Source organism: Podarcis filfolensis, assembly GCF_964270895.1.
Source record: "Podarcis filfolensis genome assembly, chromosome: 7".
Lineage (NCBI taxonomy): Eukaryota > Metazoa > Chordata > Lepidosauria > Squamata > Lacertidae > Podarcis > Podarcis filfolensis.
The window spans coordinates 50,709,346-50,715,345 of record NC_139603.1 but is presented as its reverse complement, the minus strand read 5'-3'; positions in this window follow the sequence as shown (position 1 = coordinate 50,715,345).

Here is a 6,000-nt window from a genome sequence, read left to right as displayed (position 1 = left end):
TCAAGCCTCTGCTTAAAGACCTCCAAAGAAGGAGACTCCACCACACTCCTTGGCAGCAAATTCCACTGTCGAACAGCTCTTACTGTCAGGAAGTTCTTCCTAATGTTTAGGTGGAATCTTCCTTCTTGTAGTTTGGATCCATTGCTCCGTGTCCGCTTCTCTGGAGCAGCAGAAAACAACCTTTCTCCCTCCTCTATGTGACATCCTTTTATATATTTGAACATGGTTATCATATCACCCCTTAACCTCCTCTTCTCCAGGCTAAACATGCCCAGCTCCAATTAGAAATCAATTAGAAGCTTCCAGTTAGAAATCATTCTTGGTAACAGCTCCATCAAGACACTGTAGATTGGCAGCCAAATCTATTTTGCGGCTATAAAAATCACATCGTACTAACAGTGGTTGAAATGGTACCTTATTTACAGAGAAATACATTTCAAGTGGTGTGTGGCACCACACTTTCTAGAAAACAAAGGATTAACTTTCTGTTTCACTGGAAGGTGCAGGATAGAGAGATTAATTGCTTCAGTCGCATGCAAAAGGATGCAGCTCTTCCAGAAATATGTGTCTCTCAATTGGATGGTGATTATAACTTAATTTTTCTCTTGTTGAGTACATTTGCCATGGCTCTGTATTTTCCCTTCTGATTCCTTAGGTTGCTGACTTTGCAGCTGAAATTACAATAAAAGTGTTCCCAGACCAATCTAAAATTAATGTAGGCCAAGTTTGTATGTTATGTAGTAATTTTCATTTTAGCTGGATATAATTACAGTGGTGTTAGAGGGGAGGAAACACATGGCTCCTATTTTTAGGAGTTTAGCATAACCTCTACTTTGACCTTCAGAATCCACAAGGGGCGGACAACAACAAAATGTTGCAGTGTATTCCTGATGCATGCATGTATAAAATAAAGGATAACACTAAGAACAAAATGCCTGCTCTATCTTGGGTGTTACTTCATATGCAAAAGATACTGATCACTCTGTAATGCAAGTCAATGGAATATGACACATCCACATAAGGAAATGGGAGAGAAATGGAGCAAAGACAGTGGAGGAAGAGCCACAGATATAATGACCTTCCCCCATCATCACCACTTATGAACTTTGACTTGTCTCTCAGCTAGCTTCTGTGGGACATTCTTACAGTCAAACCAGCAATTCATGTTTTGCCAAATAGGCAGATGAAGGGACTGAGGCTCACAGAGCTTACCAGAAAAATTTGCTAGAGAGAACTCTGTGAGATCACTTCCTTTGTCTCCCTTGGGAGGAAGCTGTAACACTACATACTTCCTGCCTGCCTGAACATCTCTCCTTTTCTCCATCATGCCTCCAAGCTGACCACATGTGCTTGTTTGAGCTCTGCATCTCAGACACCATTTTGAACTTAGATGTTATACTTTTGTAACTTAGGTAGTAGTTATGAACCTGCCTTCATTTTGCTACTGTAACTGCTGCTTCAAGACCATCCCAGATTATGTAAGTAAATGCTACTTTTACTTCTTCACAAAACAAAGCGTGTGTGGTTGTTATTTTTAAGGAGGAGAAAAGGGGTAATACTGGAGAAAACCCAGTCTCCCTTAAAGCACCCTGGATCATTGTTTCTAGAAGGGAAAAAAATTCCAAGTTTAAAGCTGCAGAGGATGGTACTCTGCTGATCTCAATCCTGTGAGCAAGGAAGTATAATAACTAAATAATATATCCTCTCCTAGTGCCTACAGCCTCTAGAATATTGTCAGGATTCCACAGTGTAATTGTTGAAGCTCAGATCTTGTCAGATGTAGCTGCAGCACATATATTTAGTAAAAAAAAACCACACAAAAAACCAGGGCCTAACTACTGCATTTTTAATTATGTTAAATACCATGCCTCTCCAAAAGGAAGCAATGATAGCTTCAGCAAGCAAGGAGCCCATCTCTTTCCAGCTGGCTTTCCTCAACCAGAATGGGCAAGGTTCCATGGCACAACTGGCCACTCACTTCCTGCCAAATGTGATCTCTGCATTAGCTGATGGCTTAATGATCTATCCTCACTACATCACAGGCTAGCAAAATCTTTTTATAGCATCCCTATGGAGGGAGAGGACCAGTGCAGCTGAAACAGAGGATTGTCAATCTCTTTCCCTCTTATTGGCCTTAAATACAAGTAGTTGGGGATGGCACCTCACTATGTGAATGTAACCATGGCTAAACAGCTTTCCTGAATTGGAAATTTCTGTCAATTCTTAATGAGAAACAAAATTTTAAAAAGTTTTTGCCACTCTATTGATAGTCATTCTTCAGTTATCTCTACTCTTCTTTTGCACTAGGCTTCTGGTTACAGAATGTAGAAGACAACCACACAGATCATGGTACTTAAATGAAAAATCAGACTATAATGCTTATTTATAACAGCAACACATTAACTACTGATCCTGAACAGAAATCCTCAAAATTATGAGCTCTCCAAGGTTCCTAGGTTGAATTTAAAGAATAGAATATGAACTGAAACTGTATCAAACCTTTATTTGTTCCCAAACTGAAAATAACACAACACACTATTTTTAAAAAACTTATATTCAAATGTGAGTGCATTTATACCCAGCTTTTCAGTCCTAGAAAAGGGCACCAAAGTGGCTTACAAAAAAATACAATTACACAGTTGAAATACAAGAATTAAGCAAAAAAATACTGTTGAGTGAGCAAAACAAAACCACTAAAAATACATCCAACCAACAGGAGGACAAAAGTAATTTTGTTTATTTTAAAGTTTTTCTTGAATGCAACTTTTTGAAAAAGTCAAATTACTAGCCCAGAATAAGGTTCAGTAAGAGAGAGAGAGAGAGTGGAATTTTAGTGGTCCGTTCAGTCACAAAGCAGAATGAATAATAAACATACAAAAAGGAAATCTGGGGAGATTTTTGATTAGGCTGTCTGCTAAGTGACTGATTAAATTTAAATAAATATACAAAGCCTCCAAGCCCTTTTGATGATGTCTTGAATGAAGTGAGAGAATTTAGGGGGGAAAGCTACCCCATTGTTAGAATAAAAGGTAATTTTAATTCCCTATTCCAGTGTAACACCTGCACCAGAAAATAAATAAGTGTGCTTTCATGCTTTAGCATGATTAAAAAATATTTCTTAAAAAGTGAGCAGTTACAAAGAGACTGTATTTATGCTGCAGAATCCCAGACAATATAGAATGAAACCCTCAAATGTTAAAGTTCTGAAGGAGATAATAGATCCAGGAAAGCAACAAAGAAATCTTGAAGAGAGGATCGTGTATGCATGAGCTAGATAATGAGTTTGCTTTTTAAATTTTGTGTGTTTTCACAGCACATTTCATGTTTTAATATCGAGTAATAATCTGGAATCAACAAAACATTTCTCAGTGTTCCCTGTTCATTTTACTCCCCACTTCCTATGTACCAACATCTTGTATAAGTTGTAGGCTTTCCTGACTGGTGTGTTTAATAATGTGATAATAATATAGTAATGAAGTATCATCATATTCCAAATTAAACTTTTATTTGCTCATTAGCCAATCAGGCCATTCACATACACAGACAATAAACTTAACAAAATAAATGCATACATTAAATCTTACAAAACTATAATTAAAATTTATACCACTACAATAACTCTTTGACTTATATTAACATATATTATTATATGAAATAGTAAGTAAATTGGGTATCATAGTATTAATCACTGAATCCATATTACCTGTAGGTATGGTGAGACTGTGTCTCTCACCCAGCCTCCAATCAGCTGAGTCACAACAAGCATGCCAGGATGGCGAGGAAGAGAGGTATGGTGTTGAGGCTGACACAATGCAAGACACAATGCAAAACACACTGAATGAGACGATCTGGCACTCCTGCCAGTGTGTTTGCACCACAATTACCTCACCACCATGCCCGTCTCCAACTCCATCCTGCTGTGCTGCTGCAGCTCATGTGGAAGTCAGGTGAGGGGTGTAGCCATCTGCTGCTGTGGTGGACAGTGAGGTGACTAGGGAAATGAATTTTCCTATTCTGGCATCCAAAATATGAAATATTCACCCCATGGAGGTTCACCTGGTGTGTTCATGGATTTGTTTTGCCACTAAGTGAAGACCTTATTCTCTTGGGCCTTTTAAATGTATGGTTTATCTACTGTGTCTTATTTGTGCTGTCCTCTTATGCTGAACCTTTTAATCAAGATTTTTATGTTATGATTATTTTAAAATTGTATTGTAAAGGACAAGGCATTATTTAGAGGTGAGCAACCTGCAGCCCTAGCTTTAATAATTTTGAGTAGGTGTGGGGGGAGCCCAGTAGAAAGGAGGGTATGGGACAAAAAGCAGAGAGGAAAGCTGAACTTGATGTGTTGATGGAAAGAGGAGGGTGTGGAGGAACCTCCTGCAAGAAATCAGTTCAGACAACTGGCAAGAAGAATCCCTCCCCTGGCAGCTGATTGGGTGGGGAGAGGGAGAGAGGGAGAGAGGAGAGAGGGAAGAAGGTGGCAGAAAGAGAAAGGAGTGATTCTCTCCACTTTGGGCTATGGTCCCACCCACTGCTGGTATGCAGACCCTGATGAATTACGTACCTCTTAGGGACAGTGGCCACCATGGTGGAAATGTTTTAAATAAATACGGAAACATCATCATCATCATGACAGCCTATGTGGTCATTTGGGATGTGGGTGGCGCTGTGGTCTAAATCACTGAGCCTAGGGCTTGCCAGTCGGAAGGTCGGCAGTTCACTCGGTCCCAGCTCCTGCCAACCCAGCAGTTCGAAAACACATCAAAGTGCAAGTAAATAGGTACCACTCCAGCGGGAAGGTAAATGGTGTTTCCATGCGCTGCTCTGGTTTTGCGAGAAGTGGCTTAGTCATGCTGGCCACATGACCCGGAAAAACTGTCTGTGGACAAACATCGGTTTCCTTGGCCAGTAAAGTGAGATGAGCGCCGCAACCCCAGAGTTGTTGGCGACTGGACTTAACTGTCAGGGGTCCTTTACCTTTACCTTTTATGTGGTCATCTTCTGAACACTAAGCTAAACATGTTGTTCTTCTCACACTCCAAAGCATATTGAGCTCTAGGACTTTCCACGTCCTCACTGAGTAGCTTTGCCTCACATTTTCTCCCCTACAAAAATAATTTTCATCTTAGGCATGAAGTGTCCCAAACGGATACTGAAGAGTCCCACTGATACCAGAAGAATTTACCTGTGAGGAAAATGTCCATAGTTTTTGGTTGCATGGGGAAGCTCCTTCCTAGTGCAAGAATTGCAGCTCTAAACAGCCTTATGGGAAAGGCAGGAACTGAATTCTCTCCAGAGTTCCCTCCCCGCACTTACCAGGTGAGCAACATCCTTGTACCAGAAGGGACATCCTAATGGAGACCTCCCCACAACACACATCCGATGGCATCCCCCCCCCCACTGTCAACAGCAAGTGTGCATTGGCTCTTGGAGACGGATAGCTGAGCACGGGTCCATTTGAAGGCAGGACTGGTCCACGTGCTTTGTTTTGCAAAGGTAACCGCTAGCGGCAACAGCAAAGGATGCCTTGGCTGTACAATACGGCGGCGGCGGCAGCAGCCCTCCATGCTTGCGGGCCACAGAGGGGTCCACGGAGGCCAGATTCCCGTCAGATGCATCGTCTTGTGCCCCCCTCCCAGTCACCAACGACAACAAAAGTGGCAAGAAGGAGGAGGCGGACGGCGGAGCGGCGGGGCTGAGAGCTTGCAGGTTGCTAAGGGGGCGGCTGCGGCTGCGGGAGGAGCCCTGCAAGTTAACAAGAATCCACTCGGGACTCTTGGCTCACCGGACTCCGAGTGGGGGGAGCTGCCCCCCTACCCACACGCACACACCCTGCCAGTCTCCTGCAGCTGGCCCTCTCGCTCATTTGTTGCTCCAATAAGCAATAATTAGGTCCTAAGCTAATGACGTGTCAGCTGATCTGATGGGAGGGAGGTGGAAGGTGGGGGGGGGACTTAGGGGAGAGAGGGAGAGAGAGGGAGGCTAAGCTAGGCTAGA